At 42.6% G+C, this 27,969-nt stretch overlaps 2 long non-coding RNA genes across 7 annotated transcripts; one reads left to right on the top strand and one right to left on the bottom strand.

The window, feature by feature from the left end:
* The first annotated feature begins 788 nt into the window (after nt 1-788).
* On the top strand, nt 789-5,172 carry LOC138360308 (uncharacterized). The gene is made up of 5 exons (XR_011226280.1): nt 789-860; nt 2,322-2,542; nt 3,719-3,762; nt 4,405-4,476; nt 5,029-5,172. It is a non-coding gene; the product is annotated as an uncharacterized lncRNA (long non-coding RNA).
* Nucleotides 4,998-27,969, bottom strand: LOC123754235 (uncharacterized). 6 transcript variants are annotated; one of them, XR_011226277.1, is made up of 7 exons: nt 27,781-27,801; nt 27,026-27,180; nt 26,417-26,732; nt 23,334-23,496; nt 21,674-21,837; nt 20,329-20,427; nt 4,998-5,096 (listed from the first exon to the last, which is right to left on the bottom strand). It is a non-coding gene; the product is annotated as an uncharacterized lncRNA (long non-coding RNA). The 6 variants fall into 6 exon arrangements; XR_011226278.1 differs by having other exon boundaries at nt 27,064-27,180; nt 27,781-27,795; XR_011226276.1 differs by having other exon boundaries at nt 27,064-27,969.

Below are 27,969 nucleotides of genomic sequence, written 5' to 3'. Positions count from 1 at the left end.
TACATACAATACCTAAAGCCACTAGTACGCATAGCGTTTCGGGCATATTATTAAGAGAGGAAAGATATTTATATTTAAACAATTTTTTTTTTTACCGACGCTCTCCCTATTGATGAGAACTACAACCTAATGAAGATAAATGTTAATTTTATGTAGATACTGTAATAAACGAAAGTTTTTAATGTCATCAGAGAAGCAGAAATATAGGCAAATTTTAAATCCCGTGTCATAAATATAACTGAAGTGAAAGCAAAGATATATGCATTTTGATAGTTACAAAGACAGCTCTTTAACACGGGTGGAACACGAACAAGGGGAACTTAGTACCCAAATGAGCCACAGAGATATTAGAAAGAATTTTTTCAGTGTCAGAGTAGTTAACAAATGGAATCTATTAAGCAGTGATGTGGTGGAGGCTGACTCCATACACAATTTCAAATGTAGATGTGATAGAGCCCAATAGGCTCAGGAACCTGTACACCTGTTGATTGACGGTTGAGAGTCGGGACCAAAGAACCAAAGCTCAACCCCTGCAAGCACAAATTAGGTGAGTACAACTAGGTGAATACAGCTGAGGGGCGGGACCAAACAGCTGAAGCTCAATTCCCTACGCATAACTGGGCGAGTCCATAGGAATTACCGTTTGTCCTGGCGCCATCTATGTTTTGACAGCGGTACTACTAATGTTCCCACGTTATGTGAACATCGCTATACAGGTGTTATGGTCAGTTGCTCTTCTATATATGTTTATGGACAACGTAGGGGATTTGAGGCAATTTGCGGCCAGAGTGAAATAGTATCCACGCGGTGAGTGATGGAGGAGGATATATACTGCTGTGTACTCGACCAGCGGGTGAGAGGTAAGTTATATCGAACAATTATGGGGAATAGATGGGTTATTTTAAGCGTAGAATGTCAGGTAAACGGTAACTACACAGATGGGGTAGTGTTTTTTTAAGTCTTTATTTACTAAAGTGGAACATTACATTATGCCTTTAGCTGAACAAGTCGACTGGTGGGGGAAATAGACGGGTTTTATGGAAGTATTTTACCTAAATATTTGTATTTTGTTAACTAGTTCAGCCGTTACCAGGGAGGGTGTTCCTTTAATCTAATCTAAAAATTCTAGCCGGACAAAGTGATTAAATAAAGAAATTGAATAGAACGAAGTGGTTTGCCAGGGTGCTTAACATTTAGTTTAGTTCGCTTACTATGCAGCCCATGCTTAAAGAATGCAAGTTTATCATATTGAATTTACCGTAGTTTTACTGCATTTAATATACCGTTTTTACCCTATTTAATTATGTCGGGTAAAGGCCGGTCGTGGAAAGTTCCTAATATAGCAAGTTTTAAAGGAAAAGTTTGAGTTGACTTTAACGCTTAAGTTAGTGACCAATTAGCTTAGTCTATTGTGAGGAAAGTTACTAGAATCTAACATTGCAAGTGCCATTTCTCTACTCTTTTTGAGAAACATGACTAGATATGGCCCACTGCCTTTTGACGAAAGGCGGTGGAGTTTCTGACGGGGGAAGGAAGAGACAATTGCGCATCGCGTCCCGCAGGCGTGGTGCGGCCAGCCTGGGTGGCATAAAAGGCGCGGGAAGTCAGGTCCCGCTCTCACTCCCTCTCCCGACCAGGTCCAAGATTCACATTAGGATATTAGGTTTCTGCAGAGTTTGTTACTAGGCTATAAGATTACGTTTTACTACGGGTGTACAATTTAAGATGTTTCGTGTACTTTGCGTTAGCCACGGCTATGTTATACATTTGTTAAGTCCTATTTAAAAGCCTGTTTTACTTCTGCAGAATTATTTATCATGTCAATAAAATTACGCCCCCAAGGCTTGGTGTCTTCCTTCCCCTGATCAGAAAACATAAATCGCGTAGTTTTATTACTAAATGTTCATGGATTAGGTTGCATAGTTGAGGAAATAGTGATAAGGTTTGTGATTTTGTGTACCTTGACTTCAGCAGAGATTTTGATAGTGGCGCAAAATTGATAGGGGCTCGGATCATTGGGAATGCTGACTGAAGTTGATTAGGTCATGGCTATACCAAAGGAAATTAGTATAAATGGGGTTAAGTTGGGAGAAGTGTTGTAAGTAGTGCCTAAAAGCTCTCCTAGGACCTCGGTTATTCGCAAGATTATGGTTTAGACTGCAATAGTTGCCGAATTGGCAAATAAAAAATACCGATGCCCTATAGTTTTGAAATGGTTAAGACTACCAGATGCAGTTTAATGCTGACAAATGTAAGGTTTGGGGGCTAGGTAAAGATGAGATAGATGGTGTAGATTGTTAAGAGTATTAAATTTTTTGCAGGTGGTAAATTTTCCCCGAGCTGGCACTGCTCTCCAGCCTGGGATGTTGATTGGTTAGTCTTCAACTGCCTCCCAACATGGTAGTGAGGTCCTGAGCTGACATGCAGTGAGGAACGTGGAAAGCTTCCTGAATTGGCACATGGTATGCCTCCCTTTCAAACCAGCAGCTGGCACAAATGTTCCAGCTAACATCAGAATAGTGGATGAAGCCCACACTAAAATGTAAGTGGTACAGTAAATGGACACCCTCCCCCCCCTCTTGACACTGAACAGTTGGGAGGAAGGGGGGGGGGGGGGAAGTGTGGCTTATAGTTCTATTGCTACAGAATCTTTTGCCATAAGCCAGTGGTAGTGCCTATTGGCACTTGCTATTCAGAATCTCCCCCTTACATAGTTAATTAAAAACTGAATGCTGTAGACGAGCTTAACTTTTGAAGGGGGCAACATTTTCGTTGCCATCAAAGCACATCAAAGATGCTCTGAGGTAACTTCCCCTAGTCATTAGTGAATGGTGGCCAGTAACTCTCTAGTAGGAACTTACTGCCATTAGAATCTATGCCGAAAGTGTGCACTTCTGCTGTATCTGCCAGTTTGCTAGAAATTGAAATTGGCATACTTGCCCTCTTGTACCATGTTACTCAACCATAACATAACCACCACACTACCCATTCTTCTAAAATAACATCCCATATGATAAAAACTTCTGCTTTTAATAAATATTAATAACTTTAATATTAGTTGGCTTGCATGGTGTTAATCATTCCTTTGGCAGAACTGTAGCCAAATTGTTCCCACAAAACATTTACTCCATTAACAGTACTGTATCAGGTTCATAAAAAAAATTATAATAAAGACCAAGTGTGGTCATAAGTGCTGCAGATGGGGGAGATAGAACCTTACACCTGCAGAAGTGTGATGATAACTGGAGAGAATATGGCCTTGTATAGTTGCTAGTGTAAAAATATTACTAAATTTAGTAAAATCACATTGTCTTGGTAGTATAGTTGGGTTAATTATGAATTTTCAGACAAAAAAGCTTGGTACATAATTCAACAAAATAAATTTGTCCCCCTAGTAGTAAGCAGTGGTTGCAAAAGAATAAGAATTTGTATATATAAATTTTGTATTGCTTTTATTCAAATGTTATACATGGTTGTTAAATTAAAGTTTGTTTGCAATGTTCCAGAAAAATGTTCATGACTAAATTTGTTGGAAAATAAAATTTGTATAGGATGTTGACTTGAAATGACTATAGGTTTGTTTGTAATTAATAAAGATGGGACAAGATACTTGGTGTGCCATTTAAAACGGCAACTGTTAAACTGGTGGTACAGGTATGAACAAAATAACATTGGTATGCAAATAACTTTTTAGTAATATTTACTGTTCACATGACAGGTCCTGGCAACAAAGAGCTGCAGGAAAATACTTGCAGATCTACAGTAAGTAGTGTTGTGTACATTGGAATTAGAGGGTAGAAGTTAATTGCTAAAAACCTATTAAATATTAGGGTATGGAAGTCTAGGCTTAGGCTAGTGGGTACCATATGTGCAAGTTTAGTCCTTTCAGGAATGTAATGAAATTGTGAAAATTGTAATGTGGGGCATTAGATCTTAAACAGCATAGTTGAGGGTGTTTTATTAATAATTTTAATGAAATATAAATCTTGTTTAGTTAACATTAAATGTTTGTTAAATAAGCTTTAATCTATAAATGTATAACACTGTTAAGGGTAATCAAGAGTCAAAGTTAATGGCAGGAAGTTTTGTTGTAAGTGATGGTATTTTTCCCTTGAAAGTAAAAAAAATATTCAATGTTTACTTTAGCTTGATTGTAAATTTATATAGTTTTCCAGAAGTCCCTCTGTCAGTTGTTAGTTAATTGCTTAAACAGAATCAGGTGAGTTGTAGTAAAGGTTAATCAAATTGATGCCATATATATTTATATTGCTAAATTAGATCTTTACTACTGCTACTAGAATATGTAGGAAAGGTAAAATCCTTAAAGAAATGTTTTCCATCTGAATTTGTAAAGTAAAGCAAGATTGGCTTTAAATCTGAAATTAATTTGAAATATTTTTTCAGGTGAAAGTGATTATGATGCATGGACTGGCTTGGAGTGAGGCTCCTTTACTCTGCAAAATGAAATCTACAAAAGTGGGCGAGTTTGAATTTGATGTTTTAGCTATATCAATGACCTAATCTTAATTCTCTTATCTAGTCCATTTATAGGTGTGTAACCATGTCCTACTGTTACAACACACAGGGGATGATGCAGTTTGTACTGATCCTACCCCATTTCATAAAAGGGGACCAGGCAGTCCTGCAGACTTCCCTGGCTTGGCTTTTTCAGAGCTTTGCTCTACTACCCATCTAATAGATGGACTAGATTTGCATAGGTTTAGGGACCCTTAACAATGGTAACCATTGTTAATTCTCACAGGGCTTGTTTGCTGAATGGGTGGATGCATCTAAAACTTTAGTGCCTGGCATGTATTGTACAGTGCTTTCAGTAAAGCATATGTACAATGTGTTGATGGCACTAAAGTGGTGGATGTAACCATTCAGGGAACAAGCTCTGCACTGAAATCAGAGGAAGGGATAGGCCTTGCTATCTTAAAAGATAGGCTGTTAGGATTTTTTGGGCTTATTAGGCATTGGTGATAATAAAAGTAGTGTCCCTGCTTAATGTTTATTTTTCTTTTACAGGTGATTGTCTCTGGAGTTGTCTTGGCCTTTTGGATCTTCTGTTCATCTAGGAGCATCTGTCCCACAACCTGAAACACTAATAAATATTAGATGTATTATAAATACTATATGTAAAACTTATTAAATAAAACAATTTTAATGAAACTACTTTATATACCTTATCCTGAAATTATGCTGGAAATTATTGTTTACTACTATTGATGCAATGTTTAAACATCTGAAATTTTTTTGCTTTGAAAATAAATACTTGGTAAAATTTACACCTATTTGTAACTTGTTACATAGGTGCATGCAAAATGCATTGAAAAGATGTGAGTGGACTACCTATTCAATTTACATAAACTAATATTTCAGACTAATTTGCAATATTTAAGTGGCAGAAACTTTAATCAATATTTTAGTTTTCATATTTGAAAGTAAATTTAAAGCTATGCAACACCTAAGCTTTGTACAAATTATAATTAACTAAAGATCATTGTTAAATTTACAAAACATTAGAAAAGTGACACTGAAAACCATGTTATAGATGCTTCAAAGTCTTTGGTAACTTAAATTTAATCAAAGCTCTTAAATGATTTGTCTGCCAAACTCTTCAGATATTCTGAAATATTTTACCTAGATTAAAACCATCATTGTTTGAAAGGGCAAAACAGATTACTGTCAATTAGTTTGACCTAACATCTGCAAGGTCCTGAAGGAATGGAATTTTTTTTGTAAAACTTTGTTTGCTAAAAACAAACCCTGCCTAATGAACCTGCTCATGTTTTTTTAGAAATGATAATTGCAACATTACCAAAGGCCATTGTTTTAATAGCCAAAGTACCAAATGAAAGACCAAGAAGCAACAAACAGGTACATGGTAGAAAGGACAAAAGAATGGTTATGAGGACCCTTTCATTTGTTAAAGAAATGACTGGGAAAAATGCTGTCATACCACAAGGGGTCTTAACCCTTGTCATATACATCACTGACATTAATCTAAATATTACCAACCACAAAAATTGCTGATAACATGTTATAAAAAAAATAAAGAATATAATATTGAGGCCTTAATGCAGATCTCTAACTCTACAAATAGTAACAAGACTGGCAATTTCTTAATATAAAACAGAAAAAAATCCAAGACCTTGCACGTGAGCCAGAACAATCCATATCACAACTACCACATTAAAATGAAACGACAATGAAGGTAAGGTAATTACCAAAAGAAGGCACCAAACCGGGAAGGCCATGTAGCACAATCAGAGGGCGCTAAATATCACCAAGAATGCCAATACGAGAACAAAAACGCATAAGGCGAACGATATCAAAAGTATCCGATTCACCTAGAAGTCTATCGAGGGACGTTCGGAAAGCAAGACACACGCTCGTCCTGGAAGTCAGGACATTCAACAAGGATATGCACAATTGTAAGAGGGACAATAAGGAGCAGGGCGGCGCTCCATTAAGTGACCGTGGGTTAAGCGGGTATGACCAACCCACAGCCGTGCCAAAGCAGTGTCCCCACCGCCGGTTACGGTGGTAGGAGGAAGGCCACGGGGACACACTAAGTTTGAGAGTACGCAGCTTGTTACCAACCACAGAGGACCAACAACCCTGCCAACGGGGAAGAATGAATAACAGGATAAAAGTCGGAATAAGGAATACCTTTACGGGAGATGGGACAAGAACGGATAGCTTCCTTAGCGGCAGCATCCGCACGCTCATTGAAACACCAATATGGCTGGGAACCCAGCAAAACTCTACTGATTTAAATTTACTAGAAATAAGAAACAGCCAATGTTGAATCTCAATGACCACCGGATGGACAGGATTAAAGGACCCTAGAGCCATGAGGGCACTACGAGAATCAAATACAACCACAAAGGAGGAATGAGAAAGCAAGAGACGAAGAGCATAGAGAATAGCATAAAGTTCTGCCGTAAAGACGCTAGCCTCCGAAGGGAGGCGACACAAGTACGGTCAGGAAAAACAACAGAGTAGCCCACACCATCCGCAGACTTAGACCCATCAGGGAAGATGGAAATAGAGTGGGAGTGCGAAGAAAAGTGCTCAAGGAAGAGGCTTTTCAGAATTGTAGGAGGGGTAAAGGCTTTAGTAATACAAGTCAAGGACGTAGAAAACTTGGGAAGGGGGACTCTCCACGGAGGTAATGAAGGAACAATACGAGGAGAAACATTAGAAATATGAACAGAAAGAGAATCCTGTAAGCGAGATAACTGGACAGAAAGTGGGAGACAATGAAGAGGAACAGGAACCACAGGAGGAGGAAAAGTCAATGCACGACAGAGGCGAGAGGAAGGATGTTGGAAGGACCGCACAAGATAGCGAAGACTGTAGCGATCACGGCAGTCCTGAAGAGAGAGAAAGCCAGTGTCAACATACAAACTAAGGGCGGGAGTCGAACGAAAGGCACCAGAGCCGAGACGCAACCCAGTATGGTGCAAAGCATCAAGACGGCGAAGAGTAGGAGAAGCAGAAGAGTATGCAGGGCAACCATAATCGAGTTTAGACAGGACGAGAGAGGAGTGCAAATAGAGGAGTGTGCGCCTATCCTCTCCCCAAGAAGTATGGGACAAAACCTTAAGGAGGTTAAGGGCCTTAGAGCATTCAACTCGGAGGCAAGAGATATGGGCTGACCAAGACAAACGAGTGTCAAAGACTAACCCCAAAAGCTTCGCGGAATCCCTGTACACAATGAGATGACCATAAAGCAACAACAATGAAGTAAAGGTCCTTTCAGTAAGAATCTATCATTCACTGAAAGTTGCTGCAGTTAAAAATAAAAGAAAATACAAGTCCCTAGAAATAAACAAGCAACCTTTTTGACTAAGGAAAAGAAGGTAGTTATTGTACTGTATAAATCTAAGTATTCACTTAGATAACTGTATCCAAGCATAGAGGTCCCCCCCCCCCATCCCTTTCAGAAAAACATCTACTTTCGAAAAAGTTTAACATTGGCCAACAAAAATGATTCCAGAACTAAATTGCTTAATACCAGGAACAACTGACAGCCATGACAAACACTGCAACCCTCTCCTACCCCCAAGTCTTATGCTATTTATGATCCAAGGTAATTTGAGATACTATACTGTACTTCCTACAGACGAGTCTAGTGAGAGGGTGATCTCCTGGCGATTAAATTGAAGCACGATACAGGTGTCAACGAACATCAGTCAGCCCACTTGTCAGCACAGTGGATAACTAATGACATCATAATCTGCAGTGTTGTATGCCTCCCTGTGGCCATTTAAATCAATAAAACACAGGGTTGTGGCAATGTTTACAGCATAAGGCAAGGTATAGAGGAATCCTGGAATGCCATGTAATGTGTACAGGTAGTTCTTTAATGTGCTTTAGGCAACCAAATTGAATAACAACATTTCTGGTGTTCGGCTATATAATCCGAGTTTCTCATTCAGTATAATGTTTTAAACCTAAATAGGAATTCACTTTTAAGGTCAATTTATTTGGAAAGTGCTAACCAGATTCCAAATTACTGAGCTCTGAAAGTACTACAAGGCAAGTTTAACCGAATGAGTGTTTGCCTATCCATACCCCCATGAGGTATGTGACAACACTGAATAAAGAAAGGGTCTTTGAGCATTCACCGTGCAGGTATTTGACATGACCAATATAGCCAAGTGTTAAAGATCATTCTAAGCAGTTCTGCACAATCCATATACTATCAATTAATATAATTGTACAATGGTGCTTGGTGGATGATATTTCCTATTAAAACTCATTGGACAACTGTTTGTATTAGACAATTTAAACCTACAAATGGTAGCCCTAGATATCGCACTACAGTATTAATTACAAGATGAACAATGTAAAATCAATACCACAACAGCAAAGGATGACGGCTTTTCAACAACCGACAAACACGCAGGTCTAACACCAGCCATCCCGAAAGAGGACGTCCCAAGCATGTACACCCCACAACTTTACATTACCTTTGCTACCTCACGCGAGCACGCAACAGCATGAGGATGCCATACTCCCAAACCAACTCCTTGCACTTTGAGGCTTTAACAACTCAACATTTAAAAAGTTGATTTAAAAAATCAAACACCTCAATTTTTCCCTAATTAAATTTACTAGGGAAATAAATGCACACCAAGCCATGAAACTTACAATGAAGATGAACAAACTACACACAACTGTCACCAAACTTCCACATACCACCCCCTCTCACTCCTGCCCTCCCTCCTTAGGTGCTCTGATTGGCTGAGCACCTAAGCCACCACCACTCACCTCTTGTTGTGAGAGCCTAAAGCATGTTTGGTTGCACTTTAAAAGTTCCCGAGTGTACTCGCCTAATTGTGAGTACCGCCTGCCCGGTTCACCATTTTGTTTTTCAATCTACCTCAATTTACCCCTTTACAGTCAAATATTATGCAAAATTCTGTTTAAGACTTGTCCCTTCTTAACTTAAATAACTGCTTTGGCCATCTGCAATCTTTCTAGGTGGGTAACAATGACTCTTGAGGCCAGAAAGGACTTATCAGACGGCGATCATAACAATACGGTACACACACAAAATCACAACCTGATATACACCAAGCAGAAAATCCACTGGAGCTGTGAGGCGACGTAAACCCTTGCCCAACGCACTGGCAGCTGCATACTCTACCACAGTATATTACTGACTTTTGTTATGATCTCAGCCTGCAGGAGAAACGAGTCTCCCTTCTTGAGAGTTATTCAGCAAGCCTGACCTAACTAGAAGGTCTAGCAAATATTGAGGTGATAACCCATATGTAAAACAGTTGCTTGGATATGTATAACAGTTTGAGATTATGGGCAATGAAGGAGAAAACAGATAAATGACTGGCTAGGAGATGTGGACATTTTGCTGGAGGCGTGAGGCTCGCTTCCGGAGGACCTTGACCTCACTTGAGTGCCAGACATCGCAGGGGGAAGCCGCGCTCCGTTTGAGCTCCGGCCAGAAGGGAACCCCTAGTGATATATCTCTAAGAGAAGAGAAGTGTGCAGACGTGCCAGCTGTGGAATTGAGCTGAGAACATTGTGGTGTCAAGTCTTGGACGGCGAGGAGAGTTTAATAAGCTGCTCAGAGGCATTTTCGTGGGCTGTGTGGAGCGCCCTGACCAGACGCCGTCAGAGGGAAAGCGCCCTCGACCTTTTGACCTGTGGTAAGCACGATATACGCCAGTTCATAGTGATTGCTTGTAGTTGGTCGTGTGCCCAGCGACAGTAGCGATGTTTATTTATAAGTTAGACATGTTTTAATAAGGCAGAAGGCCTGAAATAAGAGAGTGGAGAGGGAGGAACACGGAGCGACGTCCGCCCCCTCTGAGCGCTGGCGGACGACTGAGGGAGCCTGGCTCCTGATGGAGGAAGACCCTCCCAGCGAGTGAGGACCGCCGCCAGGCGAGGTGGAGTATGGACCCGCCCAAAGCGGGGAGTCCACTCTCACTGTATGTAGAGGACAGATAGAGGTTTGAGGCAAGCATATTGTGTGGTTATTTTTGTTTGTGTGTTAAAGGGGAACATTTTATTGGAGTGTCGATGGGTTGCAGGTTTGTCTTTGGGGAAGAAGTTGCTGAGAACTTCGAAGCCAGCAGATGAAGTAGCTGATGAGACTCCAAGGTAGTGGAGCAGAGGACCTCGAGCTGTGAGGAGAAGCAGCAGTGAAGAGGAGTGTCACGTGCTTCTGTAGAGGTGGAGAAGCACCATAGTTGCTCGGGGAAACTTCATGGTGTAGCAGCCAAGAGAGCTGTGGAGGACCCTAGCAGAAGGGTGAAGCACCGTAGTTGCTCAAGGAAACTTCATGATAGCAGCCTGGAGGAGCTGCAGAGGATCCTGGTAGTGAAGCCCGGAAGAACCTAAGGATATTAGGGTAGTGAACTTCCAGAGGTGGAAAGGGAAGTTCTGGTGGATTACTTATAGGGAGTTGATAGTGTTTGGTTGTCATTAGCGTGCAAGACGCAGTGAGAGGTGAGTGATTGTTGGTATTCTGATGTCAAGGAGTGTTTTATACTGAAGTTTAGAGTTACAGTCGTAGGCTGGATTACCTACAGATGCATGCGTTCCAGGACTGACAGTGATCGATGGATCGTTGTTGTGTATCAATGAACATTTATACTGATATATGTGATTGCATTCAAATGCTGATTTTCTATATATATATTATCTTGCTGATGGTGCAACAGTGTATGTAGACTTGATCAACTTGAGGTGGTTGATAGTATCAGGTGGTGAACCAGGAGATAGGATACCACTTGATAAGCTGATAATAGAGTTCTGATGGTGTTGGAGTGCAACCTGATTGTAATATTATAGAGTATAGGATTCATTATTATCATATGTGTGTATGTATTGTGCATGTGCTTCGTCCAGTAAATGTATCCCAATTTGCTGGTGTTTGCCCTTGTCCTAGTGAGGCTTCCCAGGAGGTAGTAAAGAAGGAGAGAGAGAAAGAACCAAGAACCACTGCTGTGGACAGGGTAGGAGGTAATACTAGTAAGTCATAGGGGATTGAGGAGATCATATCTCATAAGGAGAGAGTGGGGAGTCACAGCGGCTCGAGTGAGTGTGTGCACGTGACAACGAGGCTAAGTGTTGGAGCCGCATCCCCTAAACGTGTGACGTTGAGCCCCTCTCCAAGAGCCAGAAGCGCCAAGGGTGATCTCCTAGTATAAGCACTCTGCCGAGTTATGGGTTGGGTTGTCCGTAGAGAAGGATCAACGACGACAACACCAACCAACCCACAGTCTATAATAAATTGGGGGCCTGTCCGGGAGAGCGAACTGACACACCCACACCCTGTCCAAGAGTGGATTTGTACACCCTTGCTGAAATAAACTGCGTGACCGAAGGTGTATATTCTCTCTTTTGGGAAGACTCACAGGACAAAGATGGATAAGGTGCAAGCGTTTGTGGAGTCAGGCAAGCCTGAGGACTTAGAAGGTTGCACGAGGGATCAATTGAAACAAATTGCAGAAAAATGTGGCATTAGGTTGAAAGCATCTAAAGTAGCTGGGATGAAGGATGAGATCCTGAGGCAGTTAAGAGCCAAAAGTGAAGCGGCAGAGCAAGGAGCCCAGAAAGGAGCTGAAAGTGGAAAGGAGGATGATGGACAGGATGAAGTGAGATCCCAGGGATCGAGTAGGAGCAGCAAGAGTAGCCGCAGTAGTAGGAGTAGCCGAAATAGGAGCTTGGAGAGATTCCAGTTAGAGCTCCAGATCCAACAACAGCGTGAGGAGAGACAGTTCCAGCTGGAAAACATGAAATTGGAACTCCAGATGAAAAATGAAGCCGAGAAGGAAAAAGAGAAAACCAGACTGTAAATAGAAAAAGAGAAAGCAAGACTAGAGGTGGAGAAAGAAAAAGAGAAAACCAGAGTAAGAGAACTGGAGTTGGAACAGGAGAAAGAAAAAGAGAAAGCAAGGCTAGAGGTGGAAAAAGAAAAAGAGAGAACAAAACAAATGCAGATAGAAGCGAATAGAACCTTGGCTGAACAAAGGATTGAACATGGGTTGCCAGAGAGCACCACCCAGGTATCACACCCACCAGATGTTAGGGTTAGGGAGAAGGACATTCCCTTGTTTGTGCCCGAAGAGGCAGAGAGCTTCTTCGAGCATTTTGAGAAAGTAGCCAGTATCAAGGAGTGGCCACAGGAGGAATGGGCCCAGCTGGTCCAGTTAAGATTGACCGGTGCAGCCAGGGAGGCATACACCCAATTGTCACTGGAAGAGTGCCAGGATTATGCCACAGTAAAGAGCAGCATATTGCGCTCGTTTCAGTTAACCCCAGAAGCTTATAGAAAGCGCTTCAGAGAGATGAGCAAAGTTGGAGCATGTACGTTTGCTGAGACAGCAAGAGATCTGGAAAGACGATTCCAGAAGTGGATTGAGGCTGCTGGAGTTGGATCTTACGCTGACCTAAAGCAACTGATGGTCATGGAGAAGTTCTTGGAGATGATGCATCCCGAAACAAAGTTCAAGATCCAAGAAGCAGGGATAAAGGAGGTGAAAGATGCCGCAGATAGGGCGGATATGATTACTGAAGCATACAAGAGCTTGAGGGAGAACAGAGTGAGAAGCGAGGCGAGACGCAGCAATGGCAGACCCAATGGAGTCTGGGGAGGAAGAAATTATGAAAGACCCAGAAGAGTCTGGGGTGAGAAAAATTTTGATAAATGGGCAGATAAAAGTAAGTACCCTAAAACTCAGAAGAGTAGGTCGCGCACTTCATCTGAAAGTGAAGATGGAGGAGCAAAACGAGAAACTAATCGTTATCCAGGGAATCAAGAGTCCAGTAAAGCCCCACAGAGTACGAGTAGTACGTCTGGCCCGAGGAACTCCAATACGAGTGGGCAGAGTCAGAGCTACTCTGGTACATATAGAAGAGACTTTTCCCAGATGAGATGTTACAATTGTAACGGATTGGGTCACGTGATGCGAGACTGTAGGCAGGGCAAGAGAGTTGTGACCCTGGCCATGTGTGACCCCCGAGGTAAATATACTAATGTGTTCCGAGACAAACCACAGAGATCAAACTTAGTGAACGAGAGGTATAGGCCGTTCATGAGCAAAGGTTGGATCAGTGTAGGAGGCCAACCTGAGGTAGAAGTTGGTATCTTAAGAGATACCGGAGCTAATCAGAGCTTGATTACGAGAAGCCTGATTGGGAATGATCGACGGTTAGCTGGCAGGAGTAAGATGAGAGTATATGGGTTATTGTCTGAGAGTGACATGCCCGTATGTACTGTCCAGCTAAGGTCGGAATATGTGTCGGCGGAGGTGATGTTGGGAGTATGCCCCGACATACCTATTCCAGGAGTCCGAGTGATCCTGGGAAATGACTTGTGTGGGACAAAGGTGTTGCCAAGAGTCATAGCGGAGACTGTGCCAGAGGAGAGCCCAGAAGGCCACGGCACGGGTGGGACACCTGAGAGTGTGAACCTGACTGACATCCGAGGAGATGAGTCAGGAGACCGCCAAGCCATTGAGTACCCTGTCTCGGTAGTGATGAAGACAGAGGTGGCCGACGAGGAAGACACTGGAGAAGGTGAGACAGTGTCGATTCAGCCAGTGGAAGAGATCGATGTAGATATAGCACGGCTATTTGATGAAGGTCCAGCCCAGGAAAATGAAGTCTCGGTGAGGTCAAAAGTGAAGATGGCCCAGCCGAAGAAGAATCATGTGAAGAGAGCGGACCTGAGTAGAGCCCAGACTGCTGAAATTAAGAGTCGGAAGGCGAATGCAACTGTGCTGAGTAGGAATGAGGAAGGATGTGGACATACAGAGGACGAGAGTAGAGCGTCAAGTTGTCCACGAGCACAGAGGCATTTGGGTAGTAGAGTTAAGTTGTTTGAGATGTCAGGAGTTGACATGTTTCACAGAAAACGTAGAGTAGAGATAATGAAGAAGAGTAATAGCCGAGAAAATGAAAGGAGAAGAGACAGTATGTGTGGAGAGATGCTTACGAGCACTCTGGGAGAGGCAAGGCGACGTGTACGGTCGAGTGCTGTTGGATGTAATACAGTTCCCGAAGAAACTTTTAGGGAACGAAGAAGAGTTGAAGGAGAAGAAATGGAGTTGTATAGAGGTGAAAAGTGTGGGAAGAGGAAGATGATACAAGCATGGAGGAATAGAGGAAAGCCGAGGACTCGGTGGGAGTCGAACAGGATGAGGTCTCAGATAAATAAGGAGACGAAAAGGAGGAGCGTCGGTGAAGACGATGGAGTGAAGTATGATGACAGGAGACGAAAGTATAATGGCAGTAGATGGAAGTGTGAAGACGACAGAGGAGGTACAGACAGCAGATGTCTGACTCTGGACGTGAAGAGAAGAAGACGAGGAAACGGAGGGTGGAGACAGTAAGTAGAGTGGACCGATGGAGTGCAGGCGTCCAAGGAGGACAGCCTAGCTAAGAGGTGTCAGAGAGGTCAAATCGTTTATGAGAAGATCATGTTTCTGGAGAGAGGCGAGCCAGATGTTGCAAGGAGCAACGAACTAATTGTAGACTCCTAAGAGAGTATATGGGGTGAAGAAAGAGACAGTGTGGTGGCGGATGTATTATCCCGAGCTTTGCCACTGGAATAACTCTCAAAAATAAGGGGAGGGGAGTGTTATGATCTCAGCCTGCAGGAGAAACGAGTCTCCCTTCTTGAGAGTTATTCAGCAAGCCTGACCTAACTAGAAGGTCTAGCAAATATTGAGGTGATAACCCATATGTAAAATAGTTGCTTGGATATGTATAACAGTTTGAGATTATGGGCAAAGAAGGAGAAAACAGATAAATGACTGGCTAGGAGATGTGGACATTTTGCTGGAGGCGTGAGGCTCGCTTCCGGAGGACCTTGACCTCACTTGAGTGCCAGACATCGCAGGGGGAAGCCGCGCTCCGTTTGAGCTCCGGCCAGAAGGGAACCCCTAGTGATATATCTCTAAGAGAAGAGAAGTGTGCAGACGTGCCAGCTGTGGAATTGAGCTGAGAACGTTGTGGTGTCAAGTCTTGGACGGCGAGGAGAGTTTAATAAGCTGCTCAGAGGCATTTTCGTGGGCTGTGTGGAGCGCCCTGACCAGACGCCGTCAGAGGGAAAGCGCCCTCGACCTTTTGACCTGTGGTAAGCACGATATACGCCAGTTCATAGTGATTGCTTGTAGTTGGTCGTGTGCCCAATGACAGTAGCGATGTTTATTTATAAGTTAGACATGTTTTAATAAGGCAGAAGGCCTGAAATAAGAGAGTGGAGAGGGAGGAACACGGAGCGACGTCCGCCCCCTCTGAGCGCTGGCGGACGACTGAGGGAGCCTGGCTCCTGATGGAGGAAGACCCTCCCAGCGAGTGAGGACCGCCGCCAGGCGAGGTGGAGTATGGACCCGCCCAAAGCGGGGAGTCCACTCTCACTGTATGTAGAGGACAGATAGAGGTTTGAGGCAAGCATATTGTGTGGTTATTTTTGTTTGTGTGTTAAAGGGGAACATTTTATTGGAGTGTCGATGGGTTGCAGGTTTGTCTTTGGGGAAGAAGTTGCTGAGAACTTCGAAGCCAGCAGATGAAGTAGCTGATGAGACTCCAAGGTAGTGGAGCAGAGGACCTCGAGCTGTGAGGAGAAGCAGCAGTGAAGAGGAGTGTCACGTGCTTCTGTAGAGGTGGAGAAGCACCATAGTTGCTCGGGGAAACTTCATGGTGTAGCAGCCAAGAGAGCTGTGGAGGACCCTAGCAGAAGGGTGAAGCACCGTAGTTGCTCAAGGAAACTTCATGATAGCAACCTGGTAGTGAAGCCCGGAAGAACCTAAGGATATTAGGGTAGTGAACTTCCAGAGGTGGAAAGGGAAGTTCTGGTGGATTACTTATAGGGAGTTGATAGTGTTTGGTTGTCATTAGCGTGCAAGACACAGTGAGAGGTGAGTGATTGTTGGTATTCTGATGTCAAGGAGTGTTTTATACTGAAGTTTAGAGTTACAGTCGTAGGCTGGATTACCTACAGATGTATGCGTTCCAGGACTGACAGTGATCGATGGATCGTTGTTGTGTATCAATGAACATTTATACTGATATATGTGATTGCATTCAAATGCTGATTTTCTATATATATATTATCTTGCTGATGGTGCAACAGTGTATGTAGACTTGATCAACTTGAGGTGGTTGATAGTATCAGGTGGTGAACCAGGAGATAGGATACCACTTGATAAGCTGATAATAGAGTTCTGATGGTGTTGGAGTGCAACCTGATTGTAATATTATAGAGTATAGGATTCATTATTATCATATGTGTGTATGTATTGTGCATGTGCTTCGTCCAGTAAATGTATCCCAATTTGCTGGTGTTTGCCCTTGTCCTAGTGAGGCTTCCCAGGAGGTAGTAAAGAAGGAGAGAGAGAGAGAAAGTACCAAGAACCACTGCCGTGGACAGGGTAGGAGGTAATACTAGTAAGTCATAGGGGATTGAGGAGATCATATCTCATAAGGAGAGAGTGGGGAGTCACAGCGGCTCGAGTGGGTGTGTGCACGTGACAACGAGGCTAAGTGTTGGAGCCGCATCCCCTAAACGTGTGACGTTGAGCCCCTCTCCAAGAGCCAGAAGCGCCAAGGGTTATCTCCTAGTATAAGCACTCTGCCGAGTTATGGGTTGGGTTGTCCGTAGAGAAGGATCAACGACGACAACACCAACCAACCCACAGTCTATAATACTTTGTAAAAGTCTTACAACCGGATTTCCCCATAAATCACAGCAAGTTTTGAGGCCACTCCTTGAGTCAACGTCTTACGTAAGACCTACAAGCACTCAGGTGAAGGCTGAAGCAGTTCAACACCATACGCCCCAACTTCAAATACACAGTTGAGAGGCGGGACCAAAACGTGATTTTGTGTGTGTGCCTGAAGTTGGGGCATACGGTCTTGCTTCACCCTTCACTTTACCCTTCACCGGCGTACTTCAGGGGTTTTATTTAATACTTGGACTGGCTTCAGTAGGGCCTCCAGACTTTCTGTGGCTTCACAAGTGTCACGTGAATCCCCTGCATAGCAGTGGAACTGCCTTTTCCCTTCACCTTCAATGCCTCTGCACTGGAAGTATACATCTACACCAGCCCAGAAGAGTCATCAGTCCTGCCACCTCTCCATACCCCCAGGGCCTGGCACGGCCTGGTACGACTCAGAGGCAAGCCGGGCGCCACTGCTAACTGGCAGTTTGTCCCCACAAACAAGCAGTTAGCCGCCTTCAACTGACAGTGGTACAGCTCAACACAAAGGCACCGCCAGCCACAACGAGCAGTTTGCTAGTTGACCAGATGTCCACCTCGTGTTGACACTGGATGAGTCATCACCGCCGGACTATATAAAGAGCGCTGCCTCCCTGGAGAGGCAATCTCTCCCTCAGTGCTCTAGGATCACCTTCGTGTCTCTAACCCGTCGTCCGCTTCCAGCCAACGTCGTGTGACTGATGCCATGGTGGTATGGTAGCTGTCTTCAGAACACCAGTATATCTTCATACTTTTATTCATTGCTTATAGTTTATTTTTTGCATTTAAGGTCATACTAACTTGTTCACCTTTGCATTACATGATAGTCAAGTATTGTCATGTGTTATTTTTGTTCATTACTATTTCAGTAAATTGTTTAATTATTTATTTGATAATTTTCATTTGTTTCCACGTGCAACTTACACACTGCAAGGCCAATAGCAGCATTTCTTTCATTTATGTGAGGGAGAGCCATACCATCTTGGTTCAGTATAGCTGTGATACCATAACCCGTCACACAAGATATCCAGTTGTAAGACTTTTACCATCAGTGGTGGTAGAGTATGCAACTGGCAATGCCTTTGTTACAGGTTTGCTTCATCTCACAGCCCCAGTGGATTTTCTCACACATTTGAATACATGAAACAACTTTATTTGATACATTCCAAACCAAAGTACTGTACAGTACAGTAATTATCAAACCATCAAATGTGTGGGATAATCATAGTGCGCTAAATATCACTAACGTCGCCAATACAAGAACAAAAACGCATACGGCAAACAATATCAAAGGTATTGAATTTACCAAGAATTTTATCGAGGGACAATTGACAGTGAGGGATGGTCGGGAAGCAAGACACGTAAGTCCTGGAAGTCAGGACATGTAGAGACAACGGTTTGGACAATAAGAAGCAGGGCAGCGCTCCATTAAGTGCCCGCGAGTTAAACGTGTATGACCAATATACAACCTCGCCAGAGCCGTTTCCCACCACCGGTTACGGTGGTAGGAGGAAGGCCACGGGAACACACTACTCTTAAGAGCACGCAGTTTGTTACCAGTAACAGAAGACCAACAACCCTGACAACGGGCAAGAATGGGGAAATGAATAACTGGGTAAAAGTCATAATAAGGAATACCTTTACGGGAGATGGGACAGGTACGGATAGCTTCCTTAGCGGCAGTGTCCGCACGCTCATTTAAGAACCCACCAATATGGGTGGGAATCCAGCGAAATTCCACTGTCTTAAATCTACTGGAGATAAGAAACAGCCAATGTTGAATTTCAACTACCAAAGGATGGACTGGATTAAACGATTCTAGAGCCATGAGGGCACTGCAAGTGTCAACTACAAACACAGAGGAGGATTGACAGCGAGAAAAGAGTTGATGAAGAGCACAGAAAATAGCATAAAGTTCTGCCATGAAGATGCTAGTCTCCGGAGGCAGGAGACACAAAGGTGCAGTCAGGAAAAACAACAGAGTAGCCTACACCGTCTGCAGACTTAAGACCCATTGGTGAAGACGGAAATAGAGTGGAAGTGTGAAGAAAAGTGTTCAAGGAAAAGGTGATTTAGAACTGTAGGAGGGGTAAAAGTTTTAGTCATGTGGGTCAAGGCTTACAGAATTTAGGAACGGGGACCCCTCCATAGGGGCAAAGACGGAATGACACGAGGGGAAATATTGGTAACACAAACTGAAAGAGCATTTTGTACGAGAGACAACCATACAGAAAGAGATAGGTGGTGAAGGGGAACAGGAACCACAGGATGGGTAAAGGTCAAGGCATGACATAAGCAAGAGTGAGGGTGCTGTAAGGACTGTGCAAGGTGGAGAAGACAGTAGCGATCATGGCGATCCTGTAGAAACAGGACGCCAGTTTCAAAATACAGGCTTAGGGTAGGTGTCGAAGGAAAGGTACCAGAGCTGAGCCGTAACCCAGTATGATGCAGTGTGTCCAGATGGTGAAGGGTAGAAGGAGAAGCAGACGAGTAAACAGGGCCATAATCGAGTTTAGACAGAATGAGAGAGGAATGTAAAGAGAGGAGCAGTGTCGATTAGCTCCCCAAGAAGTATGGGACATGACCTAAAGTTAGTTAAGGGCCTTAGAGCATTCAACTCGGACGTAAAAAATATGGGGCGACAAAGACAAACGAGTGTCAAAGATTAGCCCTAAAATCTTTAGCAGATTCTTTGTACAAAAGGGGATGACCCCTGTTACCTAACAGTAAATAGGTATCTGGGAGTTAGCTTACTCCCAGCATTGCGTTAGCATTGTATGTACTAGCTCTATCTATAAAGCCAACAAACTTTGTAAAATCTCTTTATGTATGTACCTTTGCCTAAATAAAAATTATTATTATTATTATTATATAGCTGTTACAGGCTGCTTCCTAGGGGGGTGCGTGTGTGGGAGAAAAAAAAATTTAGTAGTTAACCACTGAACTGCTCTGTCTCCAAATAACACCCTGGTGCACAAGAAATAAATTCTTTCCAAAAATTTTTTTTCTCTTCTTATATTGTTAAGATGCAGAGTCTGATCACGGGGAAACTAAACAAAAAATATTGTATGTGACTTACTTTAGCTGCGATGGAGCTGGGAAGTTGAGCAAATTATGGGTGCTGAGCGTTGGAGCGATGGGGGTCTGTCGGCCCCGCCACCCCGTGCGACGGCAGTTGCTGCGAATAAAATGTTGCGCAATTATTTTGAAGTTTCTCATTCATTTCTTCCTTTTTTTGGCTGTAATATTATTTAAAAGTGTGTAATTTGTGGAATTTATATAATTCAAAGTACAGAACATCGCTATGCTCAAAATTATGGGCTTCATATATGCGACATATTCTACAATCAAACAGTGTTTTTGCTGTTATTACACTATATACATACATTGTATATACCCATCTACGTATGTATTCACCATAACGATCCACTATGTTGGTATGGTGAGCCCAAAAAACATGAGCGAGCTGCCACACCCTGCCAGTACTCCCTCCCTCCTCCAACACATTACTCGCCAACATTCCTCCTCCCAAAATACTGTTATTGTATTTATTACACTATTTACACACGTTATGTATAAGTATGTACATGTTTTATTCATGTACATACGTACATACTTGCCATCTCCTCACCTCTCTCTCTTGCCTACTTAATGCTCTTGCTTCCCTCATCTCATCACAATCGACTTTATAATGGTCCAGGACGGATCGAAACGTCGTCGTCTATTCAATTTCCAGTGTGTGGTTTGGTCAACACTGAAATCTTCATGCAAGATCTTATAAAGAAAACCCCTAGAACGAGTTTTGCAGATACGAAAGAGTTTAAGGTGAGTAGGCGATGGTTTGAGAAATTTTGAAAAAAGACGTGGTATTCATAGTGTTGTGAGGCATGGTGAGGGTGCCAGCTCAGACAAAGTAGGGGCTGAAAGATTTGTTCGTGATTTTAAAGATTTTGTAGATACTGTATTGATGGATATATTCCACAACAAGTGTTTAATTGTGAGGAGACATGGCTATTCTGGAAAAAATTGCCGAAGAGAACATACATTACCCAAGAGGAGACGTCACTGCCCGGACACAAGCTAACTTGGGCTAACTTGTGTCAGGATAGGCTAACTCTTGTGCTGTGTGGCGATTTGAAAATTAAACCCTTGCTCGTGTATCATTCCGAAAATCCAAGAGTTTGAAAAAATATATAACGTGCAGAAAAACTGTGATGTAGAGTGATTTGCCCTGCCATCAAAAAATATCTGCAAGAGAAAAGTTTGACACTAAAGGGCCTGCTTCTCGACAATGCTCCTGCTCATCCTCTAGACTTGGAGGATGCATTGTTGGGGCCACTTTTTTTTTTTTAGGGATATTCCTGCATGGGCCCTAAGTTTCTGGCTAATGAACCAATGACATGAAGGAGGAGTTTTCAACCTACCTTGTGTTAGGTGTGCAGGGGTCAATAGGCTGAACATAATGTCAGGAGCAAAGGGGGGCGTTTGCCTCTTCGAACACAATTGCGACCATCTTCATCTCTTCGAACTATCCTAAATGCTCTCTTCACCTGTCTGACCAAATTGGGTGTCCAGACCACCTTTGAATCTGAAATTGTAAAATTAATAGTGATTTCAGAATATTCAGTCCATTTATATTAACAAAATTATATACAGTATACTGTAATTGAAATTTTACAGAATGATAAAGGCAATTTAGCAACTTTGTTAAAATGCACATGGGGGAAATACATGAAAATAGGTTAATATGGTTTGTAAGGTTGATGGGAAATGTTTATTACTTTTATGATTTAAAAGATGTATAGCCCTAATACTCCATCCTGGGTGCATTCCACCAGGTAATGACCACAGCAAAAGTTTTCCACGAGGCTCTATTGTCACACAAACTTTTCACATTTTCAAACTTGATTCATCTTTTTCCCCCTCGTTCCAGGGGTTTTCTTTAAAAGGTCTTCATGCAAATGCCTTGGTTTCTCACAAATGATGGCCTCTGAAATGCTATCACCTGCTAACTCTTTGTTGTGTATCCAAATTAATAAAAACTTTTCAACATCCTCAAGTGTTTGTGTTCTTTGTTTCGGGATTGTTGATATGCCTTTTGCCACTTTAACGCTCATAATGTCCTTTTTCTTAGCAAGTATAGTGCATATTGTTGACATAGATTTGTTGTACTGCCTAGCTAGTTCAACAACCTGTGCACCGTTTTGACGTTTATGAATGCTCTCTTGTTTTTCCTCTATGGTCATTCTCACATGTGTTTTCTTGGCTTGAACCTTACCACTGGCTTTCTTGGGACTCATGGCAAGATATATAATAACAAATTTTATGTTCAAATAGCCAAAAATCCCAAAACAAATGTAATGCTTTATAAAGAATTCAGGCGCGATAGTTACTAGGCAGGAGACACTGGTAAACTGAGGTGCGATCACCATGCCACCACGCGCTAGGTCAGCCCATACGCATATCAACAAACTCATTTCCCAAGGCAAAGTTTGTAACCCGATTCAAATTTTTCGAAGAAATTAGGCTCGTAACCCGAAAAGTTCATAAATATTCATTCGTAAGCCGAGGTGACACTATATATAAGTAAAAAATTAAAATTTTGTAGATACACTGTGCTGTATATATGAATACATTCCACAACAAGTGTTTAATTGTGAGGAGACATAGCTATTCTGGAAAAAATTGCCGAAGAGGACATACATTACCCAAGAGGAGACGTCACTGCCCGGACACAAGCTAACTTGGGCTAACTTGTGTCAGGATAGGCTAACTCTTGTGCTGTGTGGCGATTTGAAAATTAAACCCTTGCTCGTGTATCATTCCGAAAATCCAAGAGTTTTAAAAAATATATAACGTGCAGAAAAACTGTGATGTGGAGTGGTTTGCCCTGCCATCAAAAAATATCTGCAAGAGAAAAGTTTGACACTCAAGGTCCTGCTTCTCGACAATGCTCCTGCTCATCCTCCAGACTTGGAGGATGCATTGTTGGGGCCACTTTTTTTTTTTTTAGGGATATTCCTACATAAGCCCTGAGTTTCTGGCTAATGTACCAATGACATGAAGAAGGAGTTTTCAACCTACCTTGTGTTAGGTGTGCAGAGGTCAATGGTTGAACATAATGTCAGGAGCAAAGGGGGGCGTTTGCCTCTTCGAACACAATTGCGACCATCTTCATCTCTTCGAACTATCCTAAATGCTCTCTTCACCTGTCTGACCAAATTGGGTGTACAGACCACCTTTGAATCTGAAATTGTAAAATTAATAGCAATTTCAGAATATTCAGTCCATTTATACTAACAAAATTATACATACAGTACTGTAATTGAAATTTTACAGAATGATAAAGGCAATTTAGCAACTTTGTTAAAATGCACATGGGGGAAATACATGAAAATAGGTTAATATTGTTTGTAAGGTTGATGGGAAATGTTTATTACTTTTATGATTTAAAAGATGTATAGCCCTAATACTCCATCCTGGGTGCATTCCACCAGGTAATGACCACAGCAAAAGTTTTCCACGAGGCTCTATTGTCACACAAACTTTTCACATTTTCAAACTTGATTCATCTTTCCCCCCCCCCCCCTCGTTCCAGGGGTTTTCTTTAAAAGGTCTTCATGCAAATGCCTTGGTTTCTCACAAATGATGGCCTCTGAAATGCTATCACCTGCTAACTCCTTGTTGTGTATCCAAATTAATAAAAACTTTTTAACATCCTCAAGTGTTCGTGTTCTTTGTTTCGGGATTGTTGATATGCCTTTTGCCACTTTAATGCTCATAATGTCCTTTTTCTTAGCAAGTATAGTGCATATTGTTGACAGATTTGTTGTACTGTCTAGCTAGTTCAACAACCTGTGCACCATTTTGATGTTTATGAATGCTCTCTTGTTTTTCCTCTATGGTCATTCTCACATGTGTTTTCTTGGCTTGAACCTTACCACTGGCTTTCTTGGGACTCATGGCAAGATATATCATAACAAATTTTATGTTCAAATAGCCAAAAATCCCAAAACAAATGTAATGCTTTACAAAGAATTCAGGCGCGATACTTACTAGGCAGGAGACACTGGTAAACTGAGGCGCGATCACCATGCCACCACGCGCTAGGTCAGCCCATACGTATATCAACAAACTCCTTTCCCGAGGCAAAGTCTGTAACCCGATTCAAATTTTTCGAAGAAATTAGGCTCGTAACCCGAAAAGTTCATAAATATTCATTCGTAAGCCGAGGTGTCACTATATATAACTAAAAAATTAAACTCAGGATTACTTTCAACCCCCACCCCTTTTGCTCTACTCCATTGCCACCTACCTTCACCCCCCTCTATGATGTACTCTTCCATAGACACCTACCTTTGCCCCCCTCCTCCCCTCTACTCCTCCATCATCACCTACCTTCACACCCCCTCCCTTCTCCTCCTCCATCGTCACCTTCCTTTCACCCTCCTCTATGATGTACTCTTCCATAGACACCTACGTTCACTGCATATAATGCTCCCCTCTACTCCTCCATCGTCACCTACTTTCACCCCCCCTCCACTCTACTCCTCCAGGGTCGCAGACAATTTCACGAGCGTGAGAACTACGAGTTCTCTAACCACTCTCACACTCCTACTCTCTCACCAGTGACGGAGAGGGAAGGAGGGAGGAAATGAAGGAAGAAAGGTGGGGGAGAGAGAATAGGCAGGGGGGAGGAGGGCCTAGATACATTTCTTCCATATAGATAGGTAGACTGAGGGAGAGCTGCTTGCCAAGAGCCCTATCAGACAGGCTTCCTATTCCTCAGCCCTCCCTAATATGCCACATCCTGGTCAGGACAACTTGCTCAATTGTTATTCTTGGTGTGACTCGAGAACTGACCTCGAGGCGGGGCATGGGCATGGATTATCTCCCTGGGGCACGCACCTCCCTGCCCCAGCTCTCTCTCTCTCTCACATAATCTATCAAGGGTCTAACATGAGGTCATTGTGCCTACCAGAAGTGTATATGTCCAAGGCTGGCCACCTGTCTGGACCATTCAAATGTATAAACACGTAATTAGTCTATTAAAATTATATATAATGCTACAATTATAAATTAATTTGTTCATGGTCATTCGTTTATCAGTATTTTAATATGAGGTATATATACGCATGTATGTATACGTTGACGTACATATATGATTATGTGTATGGAATGATTATGATTATGTGTAATCATATATGATTATATCTAATGGAATGCATTAGTAAGTGATGTGGTGGAGGCTGACTCCATACACAGGTTCAAGTGTAGATATGATAGAGCCCAATAGGCTCAGAAACCTGTACACCTGTTGATTGACGGTTGAGAGGTGGAACTAAAGAGCCAGAGCTCAACCCCAGCAAGCACAATTAGGCAAGTATATGAACGAATGCACATGTACACTTTCAAATGAATTAAGATACCTTGAGATACACAATGACTTAGTTTAAATAGTTTAAACACACTATGGTACTGATTTTGACATGCTGATGTCTGGAAGGGAGAGGGGGTGTGGGGGGTTATTGTCTGAGGTGGAGGACCAGAGGAGGGGGTCAGTGGAAGGATGGTGGCTGGAGGGATGCCATTGTTCTAATGGTTATGAAAACAATTATTGATGGCAGGAATTTAGTGGGTGTGTACTTCACCCGCACCATCACCATACTGTGCCCTGCTACAACACCAATCCCCCCCCCCCCACTCCACCCATGCTGTGCGGGGCGTATTACACATTATGGGATAACCGACTGTCTGTCCATTCCTGTCTGCTCGTTATGCTGCCCTTCCTTTTGAAAATTGTCTGCTTTCTCGACTTCCTTCAAGACCACATGTTAGCCTCTTATCACGCCCTCTTACCACTCTCAGGGAGCCGGCTCTTCTATACAATAGTTACCACTCAGTCCCCAAGGTGAAAGTGTCCGGGCATATGACTTGTTACGTGTACTTATTTGCGATTCGTTTGGGCTGTCACGTGTGGTGATTAGTGTTGGGTAAGGCTAGGCCAGGTCAGGTCTGGTCAGGTCTGGCTAGGCCAGGTCAGACTAGGCCAGGTCAGACTAGGCTAGGTAAGGCTAGGCCAGGTCAGGTCTGGTCAGGTCTGGCTAGGCTAGGTCAGGCCAGGCCAGGCTAGGCAGGGTGAGAGAAGTAAAGCGGCAGGTACTTACGTTTCCGAGAAAGTAGCGGCGGTAGTATATTGTTGATTTAGATTCGACGACATCCTGAAGCTAGTAGGTGGCGGCCTCATCGCTCTCGAACTTCTTGTTGTTGTAGGGGATACGAGGCACACCAAATATCCCCCTTACATTGATCACATCGCACACTAATATTTTTACTATTTCGGATACCAGATTTGTCTGTTTCGTATATGTATAATTGTTCAATATTAAAACCACAATAGAATGCTCTTAACAGTTACAATTTTCAACTTAACAGCCATATAGTTGGCAAGAACGCCGCTCGCCAGTGCAAATGTCTCAGACCCTGTTGGAATATAACCAGTCTGTCAATCGGGTCAACCCAAGTGTTGCATTTCCATGCGTTTCCAAAAGGGTCGCCCATGTTAATCTTGCTACAATGTACCTCTTAATAAATGTTATGTACTCTCGCAACCCAATGTACCTTCTTGTATATAAATAAATAGATTTCAACTGTAAGGGGATATGGTTTGCACCTTGTTATTCTAATAATGGATAAATAATTCTAATAATGGAAGCGCTAATTATATGAACAAGTGCCATGTATTTATTCAGACGAGAACAACAGCGAACACAAACCAGCGCATATACGAACGGAATGGTTTATATGTACAAACTTCTCAGTGAACGAAGTTGTTTCTAGCCCGGTATCCGAAATTGCAGTATACGACTTGACCAGTCCCCCGTCTAATTACCACAAGCTAACACAAGCTACACAAGCTTCAGAAAGCTTCCTGGCAATACGTTAGTAATGAATAAATATGATATATTTACTCATTATAATGTTGGTGCTGAACGTACAAATCGAAAAAACATAATTTTAATCTGAAAAAGTATCTTTTTATAAAGAAATTAGACGAAAATAAAGAGCTGGTGACGCCAAATCAAGTCGACGATCCAAGCGTCAATGTTGTGGAGCGACTTATCCAAGACAGATTGTTGCCTGGAGAGTGTTTGCTGGCATATCAGCCTCTTGTACACACGTCGCACTTCTCTGCTCAAATTGTCACAAATTGAAATAATGGTGTAAACTACAATAATGTATAGTTACAATAATATTTAGCATAAATAGCCAGAAAATATTGAAATTGTATTGAAAAATAGGTATCTGGAAGCGAAATTAACTCCATGGGACAATAGTTTTGTTATGTAGATGCTGATGATTATTCGCTGGTATGCGTTCGCTACTTGAACTACTATGCACTTACGTATCCAGAGATTAGTTCAGAGTGAAACCATGTTTTTCCAAATTCTACATTACATACTATCATTATAATAGATAAATATGACGTATTTTTTCATTACTTATATAATGCAAGGATAATTAGACGGACCCGATCACAGTGGTGTAACAGGTTAGTGGTGTAACAGGTCACAGTGGTGTAACAGGTCACAGTGGTGTAACAGGACACAGTGGTGTAACAGGTCACAGTGGTGTAACTGGACACAGCGGTGTAACAGATCACAGCGGTGTAACAGGTGACAGTGGTGTAATAGGTCACAGTGGTGTAACAGGACACAGC

The sequence above is a fragment of the Procambarus clarkii genome, unplaced genomic scaffold (assembly GCF_040958095.1).
Source record: "Procambarus clarkii isolate CNS0578487 unplaced genomic scaffold, FALCON_Pclarkii_2.0 HiC_scaffold_107, whole genome shotgun sequence".
Lineage (NCBI taxonomy): Eukaryota > Metazoa > Arthropoda > Malacostraca > Decapoda > Cambaridae > Procambarus > Procambarus clarkii.
Note: the sequence above shows the minus strand (reverse complement) of the source record. Positions and strands in the feature narration are given on the sequence as shown.